Raw genomic sequence first — 27,885 nt, forward strand, 5'->3', positions numbered from 1 at the left:
ATATTTAAGGGAAACTATAGACGAGAGCTTCATGTTTTAACCTCATCACACAGAGGGGACCCACAGACGGGGGCGGACTTTTACCACCGGACAAAAACAAGGCGCAACGCATAAGTCACATTACTGATGAACTGGTGAATTTAAATGTTATTAATACATAAATAAATAATGAAAAAAATGAATGGACTTCTAGCATCCATAAATCTTTAAACAAAATGTAATCGATACACAAATTACGCCTCTTTGCCATTGGTGTGAGGTGGACAACATGATACAAGATAATTTTTATCAAATGCAGTAGAGTAAAAGTCTGCCCCCATCTGTGGGTCTCTTCTGTGTGGTGAGCTTAAAATATTGCACTCTCACCTTAAAACAGTCGTGTCATCCCCACCTCTTCCATTTTCCGACCCTGACTCCCTCTTCCCTGTTCCCATGCCCCTCACTTAGGTGTATCACTGCCCTCTCTTTTCATATCCTCCCTTTAATAAATTATTTCTTACCCTTAGGGAGGGCTGGTGATGGTCACAATTATACAATAAAATAAATTCATCTATACTATAATTCAAGGGAGGTCTGTGTGGGTGTGTGTGTGTGTGTGTGTGGAGCAAATATCTCCCGGACGCGGTGCCAGTTCGACTTAAAACTCGGTCGACGGGTTCAAAGTACCCCGAGTGTGTGTATCTGTTCTTTTGGAGTAATTTGGTCATTTCAAAATGTTTATTTTAATTTTATTTCACTTCTGGACGGCCCCGAAATGAAACCTATTTAGCTTTTGACCTCAGGGTGTGTTGAGAGACGACTTCCGGCATCCATTTTGAAGGCGAAACAGATTAACTGTGAATCAACTTCTATTCATCCACGTTCCAAATACCCCGAGTGTGTGCATCTGTTATTTTGGAGTAATTTGCTTCACACACACACACACACACACACACACACACACACACACACACACACCACACACACACACACACACACACACACACACACACACACACACACACACACCACACACACACACACACACACACACACACACACACACACAGTATTTATAATAAAAAATATACTAAATGAGTAAAATAAAACTAAAAACTAAACAATATTTATACAAAAAGTACACAAAATGACAAAAGAAATGCATACAAATATACAAAAAGGCTCCAAAACCACACAAAATTACTCCAAAATACATACATTACAGAAAAATACACCAAACAACAAAAATATGAAAAATATTTATACAAAAAGTACACAAAATGACAACAGAAATGCATAAAATATACAAAAAGACTCCAAAACACATAAAATTACTCCAAAATACATACATTACAGAAAAATATACCAAACAACAAAATATGAAAAATATTTATACAAAAAGTACACAAAATGACAACAGAAATGCATACAAATATACAAAAGGCTCCAAAACCACACAAAATTACTCCAAAATAATACATTACAGAAAAATACACCAAACAACAACAAACATATGAAAGTGGCTCAAAATACACAAAACTAAATATTTATACAAAAATACACAAAATAACAGAAATGTACAAAACTACACTAAAAAAGATACAAAAATGCACAAAAAGATTCCAGAATCACACTGCAATGGCACAAAAAACTATAATTATACAAAAACACAACTGAAAGATACAAAAATACACAATTATACCCCTTATGCTCCCACATGAATGCATACGTCCGACGGGCACTGTACTAGTTTATTTAATTGCAATAACAAAACATGCATTGCTGTCTTTAAAGGATTGCACTTCAGGTAGAGTTGACCTTCGACAGCATGTGCAGACAGAGTTTTCAAAAAAACACATTTTGAAAAGAAAAACACTGCTTGTCTGGTTATTCAGTAAAACAAAATAACCACACTAGGGCTGGGCGATATGGACTAAACTCATCTCAACATGTTTTCTTAAAATGGCGATATACAATATTAATATCAATATTTTTGACTAAAAGTCTTACCAGGAAGACAATTCTGGGTTAAAAAAAATGTCACACAGGCACATTTATTAACAAACAGCTGCACAATATGTGCCACCTTTGGCTTTTTCTCCTTTAAGGGACAGCACGTGTGAGTGAGTTCTGTAATGTTACTTGTTTAGGTGAAGGTCTGGGTTAGAACGCATTTAGAAATCCATCCAACTGTGCTTTTCATGCTGTTCTGAAAAGTAACTAAAGCAGCAACCCCTAAAACGAGTAATTTAACTCAAAAATAAGCTATGAAATACATATCTCAGAAATATAAAAAAAATTGTAAAGAATGACACTGTTTGACGGCACTCTACTTGAATGATGTTATTGTACTTTGTGATAAATAAAGACATATCTCGATATATGCAATATTGTCATTTTCTATATCGCTAAAATTGGAAACTTGATATATATTGAATTTCAGTATATTGCCCAGCTCTAAACCACACTGTTTATTGGTATTTTGATTTGGTTTTAAAAGGGAATAATCAAAGAACGAAGGCTACTTGGATTAGTTGGTGTCCCAGTTTTTTGACAGAGCAGCTGATTGGGTGATTGCCTCAGGTTTCCTGTCTGAATGGAACTTCGGTGATGACAGAAACACAAAAGCACCTGATGGCATTTGAGTGCTGCTGAATTGAAGGTGATGATTATCAGCTGGTGTACGTGCAAATCTGTCACGCTGGACCCGTTTCCTGAGTGTCAGTGTGTCAAACTCGCAGGACGAGTCGAGTATACGAGCGTCCGCTCTAGTCGTGACGCTCGTGACTTCTTGGCCAAGTGTAGGACAGTGAGCTGTCTGTCAGCTGCTGTCTCATCCCCTCTAATTATCCTCTAAGATTTCCAGCTTTCCACCTCACACAAAGACTGAAGTAGGATATGAAGTTTTACAGTCGAGCAGCCATGTTTGCTCCTCTGTTTTTTCTGAGACTGCTTGGAGACGTTTCCGTTTTGTGGCGCCCGTTGGATAGATTTTATGTCTCACATGATGATTTGTGAGCCGTCCTGCCAGCTCTGTGACAGTCGTCTCTCCCTGGTGAGGCTTCAGGCATTCACACATGTTCAACATGGAGCAGTTTCTCCCTCTGGGCCACTGCAGTGATAGATGGAACTCCAGGGTTTTCACTTTATGGCTCTCTGGACCTTTTGTGCTTTGACAGGAGCTTAACGGCTACAGTTTGAGAGCTACAGTTTTCTTTCCTCCCATAGAAAGGAGCTGTGTTTGAAATGGTATACTATGGTACTACTCCATACAATGCACTACAAACTCAATGAGTGTATACTTGGGCTGGGCGATATATCAAGATTTAAGATATATTGAGTTTTCTATTTTGGCCATATAGAAAATTACATTATTGCTTATATCAATACATATATTTTTTATAGCTCATGTTGTATTAAAATACTTGTTTACCGATCTACCACTTTTTTTTTTTTTTTTTTTTTTACCGATCTACCACTAAACATGCTACAATACATAACTCACTCACACGTGCTGTCCCTTTTAGTAGATAAAGCCAGAAGTGGCAAATATTGTGCAGCTGTTTGTTAATAAATGGGCCTGTGTTGCATTTTGCATCATAAAATTTTATCCTGAATTGTCTTTCTGATCAGACTTCATTTGAATTAAAATTATCGAGATTTATATCGTATATCGCCATTTTGAGGAAAAAATATCGAGAGATGAATTTTGGTCCATATTGTCCAGCCCTAATATATACTGTTTACTATAAACTATGAGTATGGTTAGGAGGATTAGGATGATGACCGTTCCCACTGAAGTATACTTCCAAGTTTCCCAAGATGCATTTCAAATCTACAATGACAAAAACATGAAGCACACTGAGACTAAATATCTCTGTTAATTCTCCACCTTTAAAAGTTTAGAAAACATCTTAAGTGAGAAAGTGACCAAGTAGAATATCAAGATGTTGCCAACATTTTGAAGATTTTTGGAATTTGCATTTTTGGAGGACCCTTCATTGTACTGTGAAAACTTCCAGTTAACTTCAAAACAGAGCCCTATTTACAAAAGTAATCAAAAGTAATGGAAGACAAGAAGAGATGCTTTTATTTTGAAAAGGGGATGTTTGATTTTTAGCTTGAAGCAGGTTTCAGAAAGATTTTATGTTCTGCTACCAATGCATCATGGGGCAGATGAGTATGAGTAGTGTGCATACTAAAAACATTTCCCCATATAGTATACATCTGGGTATTTCTTGCATACTTGTTAATTCAGCTGCACAAGCCTCTTCATGAGACTTTCTTTAAGTACATCCCGCCTCACTTTCCCACATGGAGTCAAAAACAAGGCCTGAGTGAAGGTTTTTTTGCACCTTCTTTCAGCCCAATAACAACCATCTGCTTTGGTTTTTATTAATTCGGCTGCTGTGGATGTTTGTATTTATTAGTCGCCGCACACCTGATTCTGTCTGCGGACTCTGACATCATTCTCACAGGTAATTACGTGCCCCACGTTTCCACAGTCAGATCGCCCATGTGATTATGTTTAAAAGGTGTCAGCCTCAAAGATAACAAAGACGTGAGCCACGAGCACTTTAAGGGACAGATCTCACTGTTTGATCTGAGGCAGCGTTAAGTGGCAGGAGTCCATCGTAGTAAACAGGAACGGGTTTCTCTACTAAGGGATCTGATAAGGGATCTTAGTGCTTGTGTGTGGTTGAAAATTTGGTGACAGGATTTTGCTATAAATACTTTTGGCGCAGAAAGGATGGGAAACGCTTTTAGCTTTGAGTTGGTCTCGTTTTTGGACCTTGGGTTTGGTATAGTTAGAAAACCATTAAGAGTGAATGTCGGAGTTCATTGTGTCTGGTTTTTGCGTTCAAATGGTGTATAGTTGGATTGTTTACTCACAGGTAAATGGAGATTGATAACTCATATTTTACATGTTTTTGCAGTTTTCTTTATAGGTTGGGCGCCATTCACCTGTTGTTTGGGGAGCAATCTGGCTTTATTTGTTTTGTTTTTTTAATGGGGGATGTGTGGTAAAGCAGTACCCATGATGAGTAGTTAAAGTAGAAGTTGTGGTAAGTTTTGTAGCCGAAGTACAAGTATTACTTTTTTAGTAAAGTGTGCATAAATTTGGATTTTACAAAGAGTACACGACGTCATAGACACTTCATGGATGTTAGTCGTGGATGAATTTTGATAAGAATTTGTATAATCTGTCAGTATTAATATGTAATATTCATGGTTTCTAATTGTGTGGTAAGCAAGATACGTGATCCAATGCTCTTATTGTGAAGGGCAGAATCCATTCATTCTATATTTTATCTAGTATGTTAAGGTTTCATTTATTCAAAAAGAAGACAAAAATAATCTTGCTGGAATTCCTATACAGAAATCAAGGAAACTTCAAAGCAAGCATCAAAGTGTTCAGCAGATGCCTCTGACGAAGACTGGCAGTTGAGATTCGAAACATGTCAGGAGTGGATTTCCTAAGTAACAGTTGTCTGAATAAATGAAACATTAAATCAATTATCTGGAGAATGAAAAGAGAGAGAGAGAAAATTCAAACGTGTACGTCTCGATGACCCTCCCTAAATAGCTCCACTTCCTCCCCCTGCTTCTGCCAATCTATCAGAAGCCACACCTCTACTTTTGTGCACGCGCATTGCGGAACATAACAATGTTTAACACACCAACACATGTGTAGTATTGTTTTCCACTAATAAAACACTTATAGTAGTTTGATTAAAACATGTTTATTACCTGTCCGTGAGAAATGTTGCCAAATCAGGGTCCGTTCGGAATCCTTTTAAAAGCAGCAAGTCCCTCCCCTTTGAAAAGCAGCTCAGAGATCAATTCTGTTGCGGTCATGAAGACGTTTATCCGCAAGCTTTCTACCCGGATTTTTCTTTTGTTTTTTAGTAGAAGCTTAGAATTTCCGAGCGCTCCTCCATGATGCCATGAGTGATACCCGATTGCTGTTGTGACGCGCTGCCTTGTTTTTGTGCACAGTTTACGCACGCGCATTCACTTTGATTGATTGTCTCTGCTACACGAAGTCAAAGCCTATTGGCTGGGTGATCACAGCGCTATTTTACATTTGTGTAGGGGTCTATAGGACGAAGGCGGGACTTATATACATTGACGTATATGAATTACCACCAGCAGTAGACCATAGTAAAAGACTATTGAGGTATTTTTTTGCTTTTCAAAAGAATGATACATAAACATTAGGGCATAGACGCAAAATATGTGCGCCGATGCGTCGTCCGACCAATACAAAGATTGCGGTGCCGGAGAATAACTTACGCACGTGGCTCCTCCAAATTTCAAAAGTGCAAGGCAGTGAAGGCACGCACTCTTTTTTCGAAGGTAGCTGTTCCCCGTAACCATCCTTTATCCTGGGTGTGACCGACGGCAGCGCGTCAACGTTACAAGAAGGAAACACCCCTCCGTGGCAGCAGCAGACACACACACACAATTCTTAAGGTAAAAGGAAAGTTTATTTTAATACTTTCTGTATTAGCATTTGGAATTTTGAGTTTAAGAAAAATGTGAGTGGCAGAGTGTATTACTTTAAGTTGTTGCTAGGGCCTATGTGTTTTCAACATAAATACTAAATTATGTTGGTTCATGAAGGACACCATGACAGGCTGCTGGCTCCCATTGTCTTTTTATCTTTATTAAATGCTACCTCTGACTCTGCATTATTTTGTACTTTTATATTCTTTCTTGAACTTTATTTTGGAATTTTGAGTTGAGGAGCAATAAACATATATTGCAATGTTAAGAAATTCATGTTTTTTTTTTTTTTAATTTGAGACATGTAAATCATATGTATAAATTACTTTTAGTTAATTAATGGGGAGAAAATTGATAATCGAATCGAACTGGAAAATTGATGCATTGGAAAAAATAATCGCTAGATTAATCGTGTAAAAAATTATCATTTATCTTAGCCCTAATAAACTCAGAAACTCCAGATATGAGCTTTAAACATTCTATTTAAAAAGAGGACAACAAGGTTGGAGTTGAGAAATATTGTAGTGGATTTTTTGTTCTTGGGTGGGCATTGCTTTCATAGAGGATTGGCAAACAGGAAAAGCATCAACAGGGTCAGAAATGTCTGAGGTTCCGTGACCCCTACTATATTAACCATGGAAAAAAGGACAGTTTTGTCTGCATATAAAAGGCGTCCGTTATGTGCAGTCATTGAGAAGTGGTCTTCAACCAACTGAGTCAATTCTTAACATTCAACAAAATATTTGATAATTTCAGTCAGGTTTTCGTTCTCATCACAGCACTGAAACTGCTCTTATCAAAGTGATCAATGACATAAGGTTTGAACACTGATTCAGGAAAAGTATCTGTTCTCATTCTGTTGGATCTAAGTGCTGCATTTGACACTGTAGATCATACAATTTTGTTGCACAGATTGCAAACATGGGTTGGACTAAATGGAAAAGTAATGCAATGGTTTAGTCATACTTGGAGGAGCGAAGCTATTTTGTAAGCATTGGAAACTTTGAATCTGACAGATTACCAATGTCCTGTGGGGTTCCTCAGGGATCTGTTCTTGGACCCCTTCTGTTTAACCTTTACATGCTTCCTTTAGGACAAATTTTACAGAACTGTTAAGGTTGATTATCAGAGCTATGCAGATGACACACAACTATATCTATCACTGAACCCAGATGACCATGGTCCCATTGAGGTGTTGTGTGTGACTGTTTAGAAAAAGTAACTGCTGGATGAGTGAACACTTCCTTCAACTAAACCATGACAAGACGGAGGGTGATTGTCTTTGGTAACAAGGAAAAGAGGACTGCTGTCAGCAATTATCTTGAGCCTCGATCTTTAAAAGCTAAAACCAAGTCAAAAACCTTGGTGTTCTGATTGACTCAGATCTTACATTCAGCAGTCAGATCAAATCTATCACAAAAACAGCCTTCTACCACCTAAAGAACATCTCCAGAGTGAAAGGTTAATGGCTCAGAAAGATCAGGAGAAACTGGTCCATGCTTTTATCTCCAGCAGACTGGACTATTGTAATGGGTCTTCTGACAGGAATCCCCCAAAAGAGCATCAAACAGCTACAGCTGGTCAGACGCTGCAGCTCGAGTCTTAACCAGAACAAAGAGGTCAGAACACATTACTCCAGTTTTAAAGTCTTTACACTGGCTCCCAGTCAGCCTCAGAATAGACTTTAAAGTTTTGCTGCTGGTGTATAAATCTGTGAATGGGTTTGGTCCAGAATACATCAGTGACATGTTAGTCAGGTATGAACCCAGCAGGTCTCTCAGATCTATGGACACAGATCAGATAGTGGAGCCCAGAGTTCACAGTAAACATGGTGATGCTGCTTTTAGTTGTTATGCTGCAAAGAAGTGGAACAAACTGCCAGCGGAGCTGAAGTCAGCATCCAATGTGAACATTTTTTAAATCAAAGTTAAAGGCACTTTTTTCTCTACTGCATATGATTGAGAGAGAGATTTTTTGTCATGTTGTTGATGTAATGATGATTTTACTGATGATTTTAATTGATTTTACTGATGATTTTAATTGATTTTACAGATGATTTTAATTGATTTTACTGATGATTTTAATTGTTCTTATTGATTTAAATGTTCTTATTGATTTTAAACAATTGAATGTTTTATCATGTAAAGCACATTGAGTTGCCTTGAGTATGAAATGCGCTATATAAATAAATTTGCCTTGCCTTGCCTTGCCTAAAAGAAAAAAATATTCAGTTAGAATGGAAGAAACAGTGCGGTTTGGTCTCCTTTTCTATCTACTCCCTCAGGAAGGAGGCACTTCCTGAAGTCCTCCAGAAATCTTCATACGGATGTTGATGTTTTGCCCCACAGCTTACTCTTGTGAACGTCATCACGACAGTTGTAAGATAAGCACGACTGATGCAGTAACTTCTGCCTGCGGCTCAGGCCCAATATTACAGAGTCGCTGTGTCTGGCACAGTTTATGCATCACAGCACCTCAAAGAGGCTCAAACCCCCCAAACTCATGCCAGAACTCTCATCCTCTCATGCAAGAACCGTTTTTTGGCTCCATGACGAAATGCTCGCACATTACACCTGAATACCCTGTGATGTGTAGTGTTTAGAGACGCTTCATTAAAGGGTACCTGTAGTGGAAATTTATATAACAACAAATGTGTTCAATATATTACCAATAAACAAATAATGTGCAACTTTCTATAAAAAAAGAACATATTAAAAGGACTTTTTAGAATGGTTTTATACCTTGATGCATAAAGTATAGAGAGCCGCCATTTTCGTCAGGATATGACGCACTTTCGTTGACTTGCAATGGTGCATTGTGGGAGGTAGAGGCGTAATAAATCTGTTTACATTGCGGGAAGTGTAATTTTTCTGTTGGCTCTTGGCGCAAAATAGCTGTGCGTAAGCACTTTTTCAGTGATAAAGTGTAGCATCCAGGTTATGAGAGGATTAAAGACCACCTTTCTCAGCAACTAACTTGTTAGCAGCAGAAACGAGCCATGTCTGAGTAGGTAGTGCAAAAATATGGCTAGCGATGAAAGCTGCATGAAAGGATAGCTGTTCATGAACAGGAAGATGCTCCGCTACCTCAGATGATCCTAAAGAACAGGTAAATTCTTCTGACAGAGTTAATCATTTAGCCACGAGGAAATAAGAAGAAACAATCTAATGGGGATGCAAGTACGTATACAAGCCGCATACTTTCTGTGAAGAAATTCTATTGGGACCACGTCTGATTTTAGACAAAACTTTGGCTTTGTGCCCATTAGCTTAGCTCATTAGCTTAGCCTGCAGATCCCTCTCTGGGCAGTTTGGCCTTGCATATTACCAAAGTGTGCATCCCGTACCAATTGTATGGAGCCAACATCTATAACTCTTACTTTAGTGTCGTTATTTGGCTTAGAGATGCAAAAAAAGATTTCAATTTTTTCTTCTTGTTGTATAGCAACCATTGGTTTTACACTCTGCCATTGTTCAGTGTGTGTTGCCAAGCAACAGCTATCAGAAATCAACAAAAGTGCGTCATATCGTGACCAAAATGGTGGCTCCCCATAGTTTATGCGCCAAGGTATAAAATCCTTCTAAAAAGTATTTTTAATGTTTTCATTTCCACTACAGGTACACTTTACATTGCTGTGATGTCAGAACAATTTAAAGTTGAGGATGTTTTGAACACATTTAAAAGCCTTTTCCTCTTTATCATGACAATTGAAACCAATATCCCAGGCTTTAAAGCAACAACAGATCCTTGTAGTGTTGTTGCATTTAAAGTTGGAGCAACTACAGCCGAGAGAACCAGTGCAGTGTTGATGGAAATTGGATAAAGCATCGATCTCACCTTTGTTAGACACTTCAAAAATAAGTGAATGCATTTATCTGAATCAAGAAACTTAAATATAGTTTCACTGCTCTTCACGAGTTGATTAAAACTAGAATAAACCAAGACTTAGATGTAGCAGGAATAAACTAGTTAAACTACTGTAGCTCAACGGTTTGTGAGAGCGATTTCTGTCCGTTTTGGCTAATGTGTAACCCTGACATGATGCCAGGGCTCCAAAGTGGGGCAGAGATTTCCTGTCCTGGATACCTCACTGTGACCTAAACTGCAAATCTGATGAGAAACTCGTGAAAAAGGTTTTCGGCCAAAAGAAAGAGGCCAAAGTGTTTACAAATGACGTTGGAAGATGCCCAAGTAGACCATTAGGATATGTTAATGGCCTGGGTTTGGGTCTGATGATCTAGACCCAACCTAGAGTGTGGCGCGTATAGATGTTTATATTCTCTTTCTGGTGTCTTTTTTATGATGTTGCTAATCCACTTCAATTGGGTTCTAACTGGCCCTTTGACGCATGTAACCTTTAAAAAGCTCTGGATTCTTACCTGGAAGTACCATGTCTACAAAATGAGCAAGAATTGGATGTGTGACAGTTCTAATAAAAAATTTCAAGGGTAAACCAAGTAACAATACATCTGTTTTTTTCCATGTTTGTTAAAATCATTCTTAGGTTGTTCTCTTTCAACTAAATGATAAGAATGAATATTTTTGCCTCCAATTGGTTAAAAGTCTCCTCACTGGAACTCAAGGTTATTGTTGTTTTCATTTCTTTTAAATTATACAAAATATAATTCCCACCCTACACACACCACATATATTCATGTATATTCATTGATAACAATAATATTCAAACAAATGGTGATAAATAAGAATTAGAAAGGAAATTAAATTAAAAAAGCATGGGGGATTTATTTATCCAGTCTATACATTCAAAATATCCCATGCAGCCTTCTTTTCCACCAGTTTTAGAACCCGGTGCCCAACGGTGTAAAGTTTTAATGCACAGCCTCTTGCAACATAACACATTTTCTCCAACGTCAGTTAATGCATAAGAACACTGATCCAAAGGTTAAAAGTTGGGGGAAATGTTTCTTTCCACCTAAGCAGCACAAGCTTTCTTGCCAAGTGTTGCAACAGCTATAATGCCTTTATCAAAGTTATTAAAGTGGACATATGTGTGTTTGGGTGAAATATTGCTACTTCAGCTGCATCGGGCTTTTATAAGTTTCCCTTCAACTTCGGAAAGAAGCTAAATATAGCTCGGCAAAACTCGGTCGGTCTTACTTTAGACCACTTCAGTTTATAAACAACTGTATGTATCACTTCATGTTTTAGAGAGATCAAGGATGAGTACTATCAATCCTATCTATCTATCTATCTATCTGTCTATCTATCTGATATCTATTTTTACTGCCATATATCCTCTGATAATTCAATGTTTGGTTCTTTTTTCACTGTCTATAAAAACGTGTCAGAGGCTCTAGTTGGAGTTGAGTAATGTATAGATTTTCCCAATATTCTGCTTGGTTCCGGACTTGGCTCTAATCCATAGGTGGGGAACTTCTATCACAGCAGGGGCTAAAAAAATGTGTGTGTTTGGTCGAAGTGCCAAAATAACAACATTCATGTCAGCTTTCAGAATAATGACCAATCTGAGCGTTAACAAAGGAAAAACAGATTTCTTATGGTGTTTTGTGTTTCTCTATCATTTTGTGTGTTTGTTGTTGTCTTGTTTGTTGTGAGGCATTTTGTACATTTCTGTTGTCCTTTTGTGTGTTTTACCTGTAAAATGTATATTTTTTGCAGTAATTTTTATATATTTCTGGTGTTTTGCTTGTTTGCTAGTACTGTGGGTTTGTGGAGTCATTTTGGGTTTTCTCATCTTTTTGTGTCATTTTCTGTAATTTTGTATATTTTTTGGAGTCATTTTCTGTATTTTTGTTGTCGTTTTGTGGATTACTGTTGTTGTGTTTATTTTTGTGTTTTATTCTCTGGGGTTTTCTTGTCTTTTACTGTATGTTCCTGCAATGTGTAATTTTTTGTGTTTTGTAATGTATTCTTGCTTTTGTTTTGTGTATTTTTCTGTCATTTTGTACATTTACTTTGGGGGCCACATAAAATTAGACCAAGGGCTGCATGTGGCCCCTGGCCTGCCAGTTGCCCATGTCTGATCTTATATCACCTCAAAGAGTGGGTCAGGAGGGTTCTATGTTCAAGAAGGTTATTGTCATATATGATGTGTGTGTGTGTGTGTATATGTGTGTTTGTTTGTGTGTGTGTGTGTACACAATCAAGCATGTGCAAGCTAATCCATTCGCATGACAACAGACGACTGTGGGCACGATTCGTACAATAAATGTGAGCTTAGGACTGCGCTCAATACGGCAATGTTGAAAACTGTTGATGCTTATAACCCCCCTCTGACCCACATGCATTCCTGTGTGTGCCCTCTTTATGTCTGTCACCTCAAGTGTAAACAAGGACATTGTTTTCTCATGTTATTGTAGATCTGGGTCCCTACATCCAGTCATGAGTGGACGAAAAGCTTTGGGTTGTTAAATGTAATTTCAACAAAAGGCCACGAACTTTGGTCTTAAAAAACTCTGAATTTGTTACCAATTGTTTTGTGATTATTCAGTTGGCACGCTGTACATTTTTCAGTTTGACTGGATGAATACTTTTTGATATTTGGCCATTTAAGTGAGGTGTGTATGTCCATTTTCATGCGTCCCTATTTTTCTTCTATTTTCAGCTTCTAATATCTCAGGAACTACATCACACAGGAAATTGAAATTTGGTATAATAATACAGATCAACCTACTCTCTCAGAATATATAAACATATCTACTATACATCCTATCTGGTGGACATGGCAGCCCCTCAAAATTGGTAAAAAGTGAGTGTGGGTTTGGGTCTGAAACATGTTTGGGACTTCAGTAAACAACTTAGCATATGTCTCAGCTCACTGTAATTTGATCAGTTTTGAGCTATGAACATAGACTGTTCACATCACTAATGATTAGTCACATATACAGTATGCATTGGTTCTTAGGTGACACGCCTCTTGAAATCCGGAAAAGTACTTTTTTAAAACTATTTTCATTGGCCCATTACTGCATGTGGAAATGTAGGAACAAATCTGATCTGTTTAGATGTATGGTATACAGCAGAGGTTCTCAAATGGGGGTACCTGTACCACTTGGGTTGCGATACCACTACAGGGGATCTTCAGAGAGTGGAAAATTAATAAAAACGTGTCAGTCTGTGGTTCCACCCTAGGCATGAGAATCAGACTCAGAATCAGAAAAAACTTCCTTCATCCTCTTGGGGTAATTAGAAAGGCAAAGAGCGGCATATGAAAAAATATTAAAGAAACAATAATATTAATAATAAATGAAAACAACACTAATAATAATTATACACACTCATGCAGGAAATGCGGAGGTTGTGTAATTGTAAGATAAACTGAATAACAAGGTGCAAATGAATGATAAGTTGCAAAATGTTTATGTATTAGTAAAAAATAAAAATGATGATAAAGTAAAGTGTACATATACATGTGTGAACAGATTTTTTTTTTAATTTTTAGACAGTGGCAGACCAGCTGTCGGATACTCTGAGTAGAGGTGAGATGACCGGAATGATAAAAACTATAGAAATAAATCTATTCAGCAGGCACTAAATCGGTGATTTTCAACCTTCACCCATGTGGGGTTGCCTGAAATTTCTGAAAAATTAAAACCGATTTTTGAAATTTTTTAAATATTCTTTTTATTTTAAAAAAAATTAAAACACACAATCTTAAACAACTATTTTTATACTTTTGCTTTGTAAATCTAGTTAAACTAAAATGCAGTAAACATATGGAAGCCCGTTTCTGCCACTAAAAAAAAAAATCACCAAGGAAAGTCATAATTATGAGTTAGTAAAGTCATAATTATGAATTAGTAAAGTCATAATTATGAGTTAGTAAAGTCATGATTATCAGAAAGAAAGTCATAAATATGAGAAAGAAAGTCATAATTATGAGATACTTAAACGCATTTACAGCAGCTTGTTCATGTGGTGAGCTGACACTGAGAGATGCTGATAAGACTATCGAAGACTACGTTAGACGGGGCTTTACAAATGATGAAATACTTTGTTTGCTTGCAAATTCACATAGAAATATGCTGAGTAAACGCACCCTTGAAAAGATACTAAGCAAAAAGAGGCTCTGGCGTCAAAAGGATAAAACTGATGTGGCTGATGTAGCACGGTTTATTGAACAACAAATGGAGATTTCTGGTCAGTGCCGTGGGTACAGATGGATGTACCAAAAATGTTTCTATCTCATAATTATGACTTTGTTTCTCATAATTATGACTTTCTAACTCATAATTATGACTTTCCTTGGTGATTTTTTTTTTTTTTTTTTTTTGTGTCGGAAACGGGATTCCATACAAACATGATCAAAAACTAATTCTTGAAAAAAAAACATCTTTGGCATTGCCAGGAATTCTTGATATTAAAATAGGGTAGTGATCAAAAAAAGGTTGTGAACCACTGCACAGGGTCTCCACGTTCATGAAATTCCTGGAAAAGTCATGAAATATGAAAAAACGATTTCTTCAGTTTTGAAAAGTCATGGAATATTTGAACTGTTTTGGAAATATAGCCTATTTTATTTTAATGTTTAAAATATGTTAAACCCCAACGAGGTTAAGTGTTATCTCAAAGTGAAAGTGCTGCATACCGGTGTCAAGGACTGAGTTTACCTCGTACTGAGATTGATTATGAGCATACAGTATATGCGCATGCACCCCATTAATTTTTGCTAAAAAAAAAAATTCAGTTTTGTTTATTTTTGTTTTCAAAGTGAACGGACGCGTGTTTTGTTTGCTTATTGGATTGAACTGTTCGTACGTAAGATCACTTTAGCTGGCGTATGCTAAAAACCAGGAAATGCTAATGGAAAAAATAAGATCTTAGCGTTTCAGAACTCCTTAAGTCGTGGAAATTTGGTTAAATATTTTGAAAAAGTTTTGAAAAATCATTGTGAAAAAAGTGTGGGAACCCTGACTGGACTAAATATTGGGGGTTTTTCACAACTTATTTACAAAATTTGATTCTTTAAAATGTGTGTTCATTGGTTCATTCCTTCATTTTGCTCTAGAGTTGTTTTTTCATTGTAGCTTGTAGCTCTGTCTCTCATAATAATTTATTGTTTATTATTTTTTTATTAGCAGGGAAATCAACGCCCCACCCCCCTCACTTAATTGGCCATATCTCAAAAAGTATTCATGCGATCAAACTAAATATTTAGTGTGGTTAATTTCTGAATATTTTTTTAGACCAAAGTGTGTGGGATGTCCTGAACTTTGTTGAAATGGCCGATCTCTATGTGCTCTACATGTTGGCACATGTTCAGGGATCATTTTGCTTGTTTTTCAAAGGTTCTCCTGTTTTATCAGCTTAGTGTGTAGTGGAAAGCTAATGAGTTTTTTAACCTTGGTGTAGTCAGTGAGTCATTGTGAGGGTTTTTACTGTAAAGACGGAACTGACACTCACTCCTTTCTTTGTGAGAAACAAGTATCTCCATGCCTGCCAGGCTCCTCATGTATAGACTGATAATGGTTCTATGTTTTTGTGGGTGTGGTCAGTGTGATTGTGGTGCACATTTGATGATCTGAGGTTTCGAGGGAGGTTTTGATGTTAGATTTAATGTTTATTAAAAATACTGTCAAATAATTTCTTGATTTAATCTCATTTGTTTATCTCTGTCTTCTGCCTGCTTCCTCTGTTCCAGCTGCTAATCTATTTTCACCCTCCTGCAGTGAGCGTCCTTATAAGGGCAAACCCACTCCCCACACCAGTGACTTTTAAAGCACTGATCCGATCTGGTGCCTGGTTGTACTCTAAACTCTGCTCTGGAAATTATTACCATGGACACCCCCCCCCCCCCCCATGTGCATGTGGAGTTATACACTCCTTTGTAATTTTTTACTTCGTGAGCTGCGACGTGTCAACTTAGACTAATACAAAGTACAAAAAACGGCAAATGAGATAAGCACATGTGCATGGTGGGGGTCATAAGGTCAGGGCTTGACCTGGGGGGGGGGGGTCGTTGGGGTCTCAGGGGAGGAGGACAAGGACAGGATGAAAGTGACTGACCTTTGTGAACCACAGAGCACTACATGGCACCGTTGTTGTTGTTGTTTTTTTTTAAAGTATGAGGACAGGCACATAAATAATGTTTTAATACCTTTTGTCAGAGGTGAAAGTAATGGATTACAAGTACTTGCGTTACTGTAGTTGAGTTTTATCTGGAAGTTCACTTTTATGGATACCAGATGCACTAAGGTACCACACTATTAGTCTCATTGTATGCAATTCATTTATTTCCTCTAATTTATTATCAAGTTCTTTTCTAAAAAAAAATAAAAAATAACCTTCCTTTTTACATATAAATCATACAGTTGTGGTCTATATAAAGCGAAACTGCAATGCTTGGGTCTGAATTCCTCATTATTATAGCTCCACAGGCCCCTTTTCTGATGTGCTTCTGAGAGCAACTCGTTTTGGTGCGGTCCCTTTAAATGCAAATGAGACACTCCATACCCCGCCCCCTCTTCAGGTGATACTCGGTTCAACTCCACCCTGCTCGGCCATTTTTGTAGTTTGATAGAAGAGATACGGCTATGTAGCGGTGCAGAAACTTTTTATTCAGAGGTTATTTACAAAATGTCAACAACGGAATACTTGTCCATCCAGCTTTACATGTTTGAGCCAGAGTCGGACCCAGCGGAGCGAGATGAAAATGAAGATGATGAACCTGCAGAACCCTAACAAGTGAGCTAACACAAGCGCCGAGCTAATGCTAGCGCCAAGCTAATGTCACAAAATGCATTTTAATACAGTCTTTTCGGAGACAAAAACGGCAAAATGAAATGACTAATGAAAACTTTAGACTTAAATTATATCACGTAGGCCATATCATCAAGGATCTAAAACGAGCACACAGCGCTAACATATGAAGTCTGAAGACGGTGTAACTGCTAATGCTAACAAAACAATGACTGGGACGTCTTATCATCACACTTTTCAGCATTATTTACAGCTTACCGAAGTGCTCTGTTCGTCGTCTCCAAAAATAGAAGGAATTGAACCCTCAATCAGACGAAGTCTTTCGGCAAATCCTTCTTTATACTGGCGAAGCGGTCATCCTTGAAGTGCTGCGCGCACACAAAAATGACCTTACCCACAGATGTGGGTACATTTCTGTGAAAAACAAACTCAACCAGGCACTTCGAAAAGGTTCTGATGCTGGGAGACGGTGTAATGAAGCGTGTGGGTTTCTACATCCAACAACTGAACATTTTGATTTATCCTCTCGTAACTTTGGCATCCTTGAGCTTGGACTACAAAATAAAAGCAAGAAATAAAAATGGCGGATTGCTCGAAGTGTTGGACCTGGAGTTGATGTACTAATTTGGCAGTTCCGCTGCAAATACTGTGATGTAATAGTTCAAAAAACGTAATAGAGAATAGAAAAATCGAAACAGATTGAAAAATATGAGCAAAACAGAATATAGAGATATCTACGGAGCACCTGAAGAGACTAATTTGATTTTTTCTGTACTTCTAAGCACTCTAAATATACAACAAAATGCATTTAAGGGCTGAAAAAGTGGATTTAGCATGATATGTCCCCTTTAAGTACTATTTGAGCCACTTTTTACTTTTGCTTGGAGTATTTTATGTATGACTTATTGGGAATATAAAGCTTGAAGAATTTTAGAAACAAATTGTGTTGTTGCAGCTACGGATGCTGATTTCTCTTATTTTGGGCCGATTTCCCTTATTTTGGGGGATCGGCCGATCCTTGCGTATGAAACCGATCTTTTCCGCCGATCTACGAAGAAAATGATGGTCATGGGTTTGTACATGAATGAAAACCTTCCACTAATGAACAAGTGACTGTAATAAGTTGTAGCTATACAAAGTTTCTTTTAGAAGTGGTTTTAATTAAGGGTCTAAGAGAAAATCGATTCGGTGATAAAAATGTCCATATCGCCTTTTTTAATCATGTTTTTTTTTTTATAAAGAAAAGAACATTTATCTGCACTAACATATGCATAACACGTAAACACCCGGTCATTGTGTCTGTGAACCACATAAGACAGTAGTTCTCAATCTTTTTTGGGTCGTGACCCCATTTTCACAAAATCAAATTTTTGGCGACCCCAAAGGATTGTGGCCAAGATTAGTACACAAAGTGACAAGTGACAGCGCAGATATTTTTATAATTCAGTTTATTTAAATTAGATCTATAATTGTTTAAGATTGTGTGTGGCGTTATAATACAGTTTTATTCAATAACTTTACTTGTTCTCGCTAGGTTAAAAGAAAATGAAATAAAATATATTTTATACCACTTTATTTACTTGCAATGTATAATGCATTGTTTAGTATCAGGATATATTGGCACATATCGTATTGTGACATGCAAATTGTGTATTGTATCATCACATTCATGGCCATGCAAACCCTTAGTTTTAATCTCAATGACATTTTAATCTGTTTATAGTATTTAATGATGAAATGATTTGATTCCCAGCTGCATATTTGTACTTTGTACTTTTTAAACATCTGTACATGAAGTACTGATAAACTGCCATTGCGTCACGCACTGAATTCCCATGAAGTAATGCTGTCACTAGGAGTTTAACTAAGTGGTGTAATTAGGACAAATGTGAACATGAACACTGTTTGCTTTTTTTTCCTCCTGTCATTACACTGAGGAGCTTGTTCTGTTTCTTTTCACTGCCAGAGTTCCTAATGCCGCTCTCCAACAGGTTGTTGTTTTACTTCTTTGTGCCTGAAACCGTTCCTACCACAAATAAATCGAATAAAATCTGTGAATCCGTGCCACTCGTGTGCACCAGAGGAGTTCAGACTCGGGTTTGTGAGGTGTGTCGCCACCAGCTGCTCTGGATTAGGGCTAAACTGTGAGCGCTCTCTAATTGGACGTGATTGATTGAGCTTATTCAAGGCTGATGTCTTTCGAGGTTTGAGGTTTTTGCTCCACGTACGGTGACGTACACTCAGGAAAACTCAGTTAGCATACTTTTTTCAAGTGTTTTTTTAGCGCTGGGCGATATGAATCAAAACTCATCTCTCTATATTTTTTCTCAAACTGGCGATATACGATATAAATCTCTATTTTTAACTCAAAGTCTTACGAGGGTTAAATTTGCTGATGCAAAATGCCACACGGGCACATTTATTAACAAACGACTGTTTACATGTGCCGCTTTTGGCTTTTTTTTTCCTATACGGGACAGCACGTGTGAGTAAGTTCCGTAGTATGTCTTGTTTAGTGCAGATGTTCTCAAACTTTTTTGGCTAAGTACCCCTTTCTCTTACTCCTGAATCTATATACCGGTTACTCGGTTTGTCTGACTACAGCATGTTGATCAAAATATTATAAAAAATATAAAGTATACTATCAAGCAGCGATTCTCAACTGGTGGGTCGGGACCCAAAAGTGGGTCGTAGAACTGTGCTGGGTGGGTCGCGGACAACTGGTCAAAAATAAATAAATACTTAATGTCTCTCATATTAGACTTGTCTTTTATTTTGAAAGAAACTTTTCTGTGAAATGCATGTTGTAAAATAAAATATATAGATTATACATGTGTGTTTTCAACAGATATTTTTGAAAAACTAAATTTAGTTGTTTGAATTCTAAAAAAAAAAGAGAGAGAAAAAAAAAAGTGGGTCGCGATTTAATTATCATGACAAAATGTGAGTCCTAGGGTGAGACCAGTTGAGAACCTCTGCTATAGAGTATAATGATGGAATGAATGAGTTTTAACACACATTTTAAAGAATATCATTCTTATAAACAAGTGGAATGAAACAGTATTTATTGCCTCCTGAATAGATTCATTTCTATAGTTAGTTTGTATAATTTCTGGTCATTTCCCTCCTGGTGTGGTACAAAGACGGATCTTTGTATTTTCAGTTCAGGTTCTAATCAATATAATTTTCTTTGTCATTATTAGGATTATCATTTCTAACTAAAATAAACATTATTAAACCACATCTTTAATGATTTATTTCATTAATTTTTAACTCTCAAGTACCCCCTCTAGTGCCGTTGTGTACCCCCCCCCCCCAATTTGAGAAACACTGGTTAGGGGAAGTTCTGGGTTAGAACTCACTTAGTATTCCATCTAAACGTGCTTTTCATGCTGTAAAGTAGAGAAAGCAGTGACTCCTAAAACTAGTATTTTAATCCAAAATGAGCTATAAAATAACAAATATATTGATAAAGGTGATTTTGTCATTTTCTATGTCGCAGAAATAGAAAACTCTATATATCTTGAATCTCGATATATTGCCCAACCCTAGTAGGGTTTGCCTCAGTGATGATGAATCACCATTTGTGGATTGTCTTTTCGTTCATCACCCTCTCAGTCACCTGAGCTGAGTCAGGTGTGTGTGAGCACATGGGAAGCTCCAGTATACACTTGTTGTCACTGTTATTAAAGGTGCTGACAGCTCAGCGCTGATGTCGATGATGGCTTTTCCTCTCTAGAACTTATTGTGTGGGAGTGTGACCCATTTGTGTGGCGTGTAATTCCTGACTCACACGTCTGCCAGCAGCGTTGTGTGAAAAGCTTTCCGTCTGCATGTAACAGAGCACGGCTTGTCACAGGGTTGTTGTTGTTCGGAGAGAAGTTGGTCACCTACGGCCAGGAGTGAATGGGTTCTACATTTTGTAACTGCACTCGTTTTCCTCCTCCTTTCTATTGACAAAGCTCAGCCTTTGTTCAGGTCAGGCTGACGGTTGGTTTTCTGGACTCTTGCTCCCTCACGGGTGTGTGTGTTTCCGTCTTTGGATTTTTAACCATTATTTCTGTGCTTGTTTGGCTGCTGAGCAACTTTAGGGTGTATTTTATTTTCCCGGGTTACACCCACTCTTTAATTTCCTTTGCTGGGAAGTCATTGGTTCACCTTTAGGTTTTTAAAAAGTTGCTCTTTTCTGATTTGTAAAAGGAAAAGTCAGTTTTTATCTTTGGCATTGAGCCATTTCAATTCAACCTGATGCAACCAGTCAGGAAGGTTGACACGCATTCATCTGTTTACTGATTGGCTCATTTCAAACCGGGTGTAACATCAGCTGCTGCAGTTGTTAAAGGCAAAGGGGATTTCCAAATACTTCACCTGTAATTCCACTAAGCCAGGCATGGACAAAAACTACCCTACCCTCTACTACAAACTGAAATAAATAGCAACTTAATTTTGTACAAGAATGAAGTCTAAGAAAAGGATAACAAATCACCTCACTATATTTAACTGTGAACATATAACCAGTAGTAGGTGCAAAAATGTTTTTGTAAAACATGAAATATTCTCAAATCATGATCGTACTCTTTATCTTCTCTACACCACATGTGTCAAACTCAAGGCCCAGGGGCCAAATCCGGCCCTTTAGAGCATCAATTTCAGTCTGCTCAAGAAAATTAAAATTGTTCAAAATATGAAATATTTTGTAAATGACAAACTAATTCAATTGTTGACATCTCAGCCCCTACAAATACACAAAAATCTATTAAAATCAACAAAAACTAATCTAAATTTTTCCAAAATCTGGCCAATTTCCCCTTAAATTATTCCACGAATTTTCCCCAAATTCCTATAATCAGTTACATTTAGGTGAAGATCCTGCAGGGACTGATATACTCACTTACTTTATCATTTATATATCATTTATAAGTGGAAGTGCAAACTAGGGGACATTAATGTTGAATTTGCACCTAAAATCTGCAGCCCACTTGAGATCAAACTGGTCCGTATTTGGCCCCTAAACTAAAATGAATTTGGCCCCCCTTTTCTACACACTTATCCTGTACAGCCAGGGTGTCAAACTCATCTAGTTCAAGAGCTTTGAAGTCAAGTGGGCCGGTCCAGATAAATCAATGCCTTTGTGAGAGAGAAACAAATTGTGGTGCCCTATTTTTTTATCTTCAAATATTGTGGGTCACTTGCAATATGCTGAATGTTAAGCAATTGGTCAAAATGACAGGAATTTTCTACAAATGTTCTCAATTTGGAGGGAGTTAAACTTTAGAAAGAAAGTTAAATATAGCTTGTATAGCTCTTATAAACAACCAAAGCCAAATCTGTGTCTGATAGGAGACCTAACGATGCTTGATCTTCCAGCAAACCAATCGCAATCCATTCTTGCAGCGCTCACCATTGCTAAAAAAAACAATAAAAAATAAAATCCTTAAAGGGGGTCCTCCACTGTTTTTACAAATGTGGCCTAAAACCTTTGAAATGTCCTTATTAGAAGATCTATGCCTAACAAAACATTATTTTGCACCATATTTGTCCTCTTGATCAGAGGACGATCCCTCTACCACCTGATCCACATTAACTCCTGCTGTGGACCTGGCCCTGCCTGGGGCTTGTGGATGGTTTCCGTAGGGTGTTGGGTACCTCTGCATGGACAGGCTGTACCAAAAAAAAGAGAAAAAAATCAATGTCATATCTTTGTCATAAGACGGGTGATTTAGTGATTTACACCTCTACGTTCTGCATTTCAATTCAGGTCTTTCTCATAGATGGAGGTGTGGCAGCAGATGAGTTGTCAGTTTGCAAAACTTCTATAATTAACAAAAATGACCAGTTGTATTATTTCCTCTTTGTTTTCCTGCATTACTTCTGTCTCTCCCAACCTCTTTATATTCTCTCCTTGTTTGCACCTAAATCCAGCTGCTGACTGCCAGTCTTCATGACAGCCTCTTTTCCTTGTGAGTCAGCAGGAATGTCAGGAATGACCTGTGCACGGCCTGGTCCTTTCCATCCAAATCTCATCTGCCCATTTTTAGGCATTCTCATGCTGAGGCTCCCTGTTATTTTACACCAGTCCTTTGTCGTACGCTCTCTCTCTCTCTCCCTCTCTCTTTCTCTCTCTCTCTCTCTCTCTCTCTCTCTCTCTCTGTTTCTCTCTCTCTCTCTCTCTCTCCCTCTGTGTGTGTGTGAACGCCACACTGTAATTTCTCTTATATTAATACTGCTCTCTGTTTCTGAGCACTTTCCTTTTTACCCATTCGGTTCACTCAGCTCAGCACTTTGAGTTTCCACAAATTACAGTATGAAGCAAAGTCCCACTGAGCGAGTGCATCTCAGGCTGCATATTTTCTCAAACCACAGTGAGACCTCAAAACCACTGGCCCACTTCATCTCCTGTGAGACGATCCTCCTCCTCCTCTGTCTGACTCCTGGCCCAGCAGCGGGGCGCTGTAGCCTTCTTTTCAGGGTCTTCAGCTGAACCCACCGACCACGTCCAGCTTCCTTTCAGTCAGAAGTGCTTTTACGTGTGTGACGTTTATATCCAGACGCTGCTGGTTTTAACTGGTATAATGGGAGACTTTCAAATGTGCGTGTGAGCATGACTTTTAGGGCAGTGGTTCTTAAACTTTTCACCCTGTGACCCCCAAAATAAAGGTTCCAGAGAGCGGGGACCCCCACTGTACATTGAAGAACAGTCTAGTGGAGACAGGGCCATCTATTAGGGGGAATAAAGTGGAGAGATTTTTTGGGGTCCATTCATAAAGTCAGCAAAATGATGGTCAATTGTTCAATGACTTTGTGATAACCACATTTATTTATTTATCTGAATAATATCCACTGTTATCCAGGAAGTTTATTATTATTTGTGCCATGGTATATAGTCATCTTAAAGATGTAAATCCTTGTTTTAAACAGAAATAAAATGGGTTAAAAGTGACCAAAAATGGTGAAAATGGATTTTAAAAAGCACAGAAATGAGTTCAATGTGTAAATTAGAGTGGCCAAAAATGGACAGAAAAAGTGGTAAAAAGGATTCAAAGTGTCAATATTGGAATAATTAATAGGAACAATTATTTTAAACTGGCAAATAATGGGCATGCCAAATTGTGAATGTGGTTAAATTGGCAAAAATAAGCATGAAATATGGTGAAAAGAGGTTATAAGTGGTGGAAAGGGTTTAAAAGTGCAGAAAGTGGGAAAAAATGTGCAAAAAGAACTTTGGAATTTGATCAAGAAGTTGCAAGAAATCGGAGTAGTAGTCAGTAGTAGTAGTAGTAGTAGAGTAATGTAGCAAAAATGCAATAAAAGGAGCAAAAAAAAATATGACGGAGAAAGTGATAAATAGATTAAAATATGGTCTAAGTTTGGTGTGGTTGCAGAAAAAGTCAAAAATGGGCTAAAATTGTGTCTTGTAGGCATCTGGCGACCACCTCAGTGTCTCGCAACCCTAAATGGGGTCCTGACCCAAAGATTGAGAACCCCTGTTTTTGAGGAAAACAAAAAGGATTTGCCTGTTTGTGCATGTGCTGACATTATGGATGGATTAGAGATGTTTCTAAATGAAGAAGCCCTGTGGCCTGTCTGTTTCTACACTCATGCACTTTAATTATTCTTCTTTGTGTGAAAAGAAATGAGAGCTTTTAGGTTAATAGTCACTCTGAGCTCTGAAATGGTTCTAAGTGCTTTAAGTGAGCCACTTCAGCAGCTGAGCAGGGAGGAGGACACCTGAACGACAGGTGGAAATGGGCAGATAAACACACCTCTCACACACCAGCACCAGCTGTTCCTGTCTTCGTTTCTCAGGAGCTGCTTTTTTTCCCCAGCTTGTGATGTCTTTTGCCAACTTAGACGCTTTTTTTCTTACCATTAATCTGTAAGTATCTGTCGGTTCTGAGAACACTGTGACTCTGCCAAGTGTTTACAACTAGGCAAAATACCACTAGCACTGACTGTACCATGATCATAATACTGAAGAACATCCCCTACTGATCAGACTGTTAGTTCTGTGAGGGTAAGTGTGTATAAAATGAGAGAATTGGCCTTTTAACCCAGTGTTTCTCAATCACTGTGCTGTGGGAAATTATTTGATTTCACTTAAAAAAACATTTTGGAAATGTAAATGTATTTACTACTAATAATATATTTATTATGTAAATATATCAAATTATACAATATGAAAAAAATACATTATAAAACAATATTAAACAGAATTACGTTAAATTGTAGTTCTGATCATATTTTACATTTTGTTTTATATTTGTATTAAAGAAACGTTAAGAATGACTGGATACTGTTAATTACACTTTTTATATGAAAGAAGAAATACACTCGCCAAAAACAGATGGAAAAGTGGTAAAAGAAAGGGTTCAAATTGTATATGTTGGAACAATTATTTTAAACTGGCAAGTAATGAATATGACGAACTGTGAATGTGGCAAAAATAACGATAAACGCCCTTCGCCGCGCCGCCTTCAAATGCGCTGCCTCAGGTTCATACAAAGACATAATATAACAGTGAATTTTATTTTATCAATGCAATATTGATTTGTTTACACAGAAATGTACTATTGAGCTATAAACTAAGACATATTTATGATTTTTGTTGTACTAACGCATCCAAGAACATTGCAGTAGTTGTAGCAGCTCCAGTAGGAGAGTAATAAAGTTTGAGCAGACGATTTGGCCAATTTCCTATTAAAACAAAATGGAGAGAATCTTGATACAAAATAACACGATAAAAAATAAAGCATGTGTCTTAGTGACTTTTTTGATCGAGAGGCCAAAACAGAAGTTCGGAAAACTTCTCACCATATTAAATGGTCTTCACCCTGTAGGGGGCGCTAGCATGCTAATTTACGTATTTCCACATTGAGCTGGTTTAGGGCAGAGTTTAACAACTGATTTACATTTGACGCAAATCAAAGTTTGTTTGTGCAAATGAGAGCATTTTCAAAAAAAAATATTTTCAAAAGGTTTTGGCCAAAATGCAAGTTATCAAAAATCTATTGGTATCTTTTGATGTCCTACTTCTCTAGATGATCTCCAGCAACTTTGAGCCCATCGGTGAAACGTCCTAAGAAAAGTGTGCTGCTGAAATAAATAAATAAATTTAACAAATTTAATTCTATATTTGTTTTATCATTTCTAGTCAACTCCCTCCTGATGTGGGACCAAGACTGACTCTTGTATTTTCAGTTCACTAATCAAGATCATTTCTATCATTATTTTTTGTTTCATTTTCTGGGTTTTTGGTGTCATTTTGTGTGTTTTATTTGTCTGTTCTTTTATTATTCTATATATTTTTTTCTTATTTTGTGTGTTTGTTGTAGTTTTGTGTGTTGCTGGTAATAGTTAACTACATTATAAAACCCCACATTTTGAATGCTTCATTAGTTAGTTTTCCACTCTCTCTCTTTATTACCCCCTGAAATGCTATCGCTTACCCCTAGAGGTACACGTACCCCCATTTGAGAAACATTGTGTTAGTTAATACATTATAATAGTTATTGTACATTATTAAACTGTTAGTTAAGGCATTATTAAACACTAACGTTAATTAAGGTACCCTTATTGTAAAGTGTTCCCAATGTATTTATAGCTGCTTGGGACGATATATAACAAAGTAGTTTTGTATAAATCTTTCTATTTGTTCTCACATCTAGGTTAGAGCTGGGCGATATCGAATATACTCGATATATCGCAGCTTGTAGTCTGTGCGGTGTTGAAAATGACCATACCGTTAAACTCGCGGACTTTTTTTTTTTTTTTTTTTTTTAAATATCTTAGTGGCATTATGCACAAAAGGTGCACTTAAATTTAGTGTTGTTTTGAAATGTCATCTTAATGACAACATGCACAAAAGGGCACTATTTGTTTTAAAATATTGTAGTGGCATTATGTACAAAAGTGCACTTTAATTTTGTTTTGAAATGCCATGTGAGTTGCATCCTGCACTAATGTCTTGTTTTGAAATGTCTCTGTGACAATTTTGCACAGAACGTGCACTTTCTGTTGACAATTTTATGTTTGAGCCACTCACTGTTTAATAAATACAGTTATGTCAACTTTGACTTAGTTGTGATATCCCCTTTTTTGCATGAAAGTTTAAAATTGGCATATATTAATGCAGTATGATCAAGAATGTTTTAATGTAGACATATAGAATCATCATACTGGTGTGATTTTGTGCATCAAAGTGTTAATTCAAGGGTAATGCAAAATATCGAGATATATCGTGTATCGTGACATGGCCTAAAAATATCGCGGTATTTATAAAAGGCCATATCGCCCAGCCCTAATCTAGGTGCAATCATTACATGAGACATTTTGTGTTGATAAAGGCAACCATGGATCAGAGTAATTACTCAGAGTATTAAACTCTGAGATGAAGGACAGGTACATGAGAACACGGTGTACTGAGATAGTGGTGTGTATCCGCTGTGATGGCTCAAAGTTGTCCGTCTGTCTACGATGAAATGAGGCTTAATTACAGTGGTTTGTAGACGGCAGCTACTGGAACAGAAGTCAGTGCTGTAAGTCTTGACAGATTCATTCACTGCCTTGTAGTTAGCCCAGGAATAAGCCTGTGAACCTTTAGCCCCCTGTGCTCTTATGTAACCGCACGTGTGAGTCTTTGGCCATTCATGCAAATGTACGACTTACGAGGCTTAAGCATCCTGCTGTGTAGGTAAGCTTTTTCCAAGAATTCATTTG

The 27,885-nt window shown here is 37.4% G+C and overlaps 1 protein-coding gene across 7 annotated transcripts in view; it reads left to right on the plus strand.

Annotated features, from left to right (window-relative positions):
* Window positions 1–27,885, plus strand: part of smtnb (smoothelin b) — a 112,637-nt gene that overhangs the window by 13,815 nt on the left and 70,937 nt on the right. Inside the window, exon 1 of one of the 7 annotated variants that reach the window (XM_028457192.1) lies at window positions 27,708–27,823. The exons of 5 other annotated variants lie outside the window; for them this stretch is intronic. The gene's annotated coding sequence lies outside the window, so the exon portion shown is untranslated. Of the gene's footprint in view, window positions 1–27,707; window positions 27,824–27,885 lie in introns of those variants that run through there. One more of the 7 variants, XM_028457193.1, reaches the window with a different exon arrangement.

This window comes from Gouania willdenowi, chromosome 9, assembly GCF_900634775.1.
Source record: "Gouania willdenowi chromosome 9, fGouWil2.1, whole genome shotgun sequence".
Lineage (NCBI taxonomy): Eukaryota > Metazoa > Chordata > Actinopteri > Blenniiformes > Gobiesocidae > Gouania > Gouania willdenowi.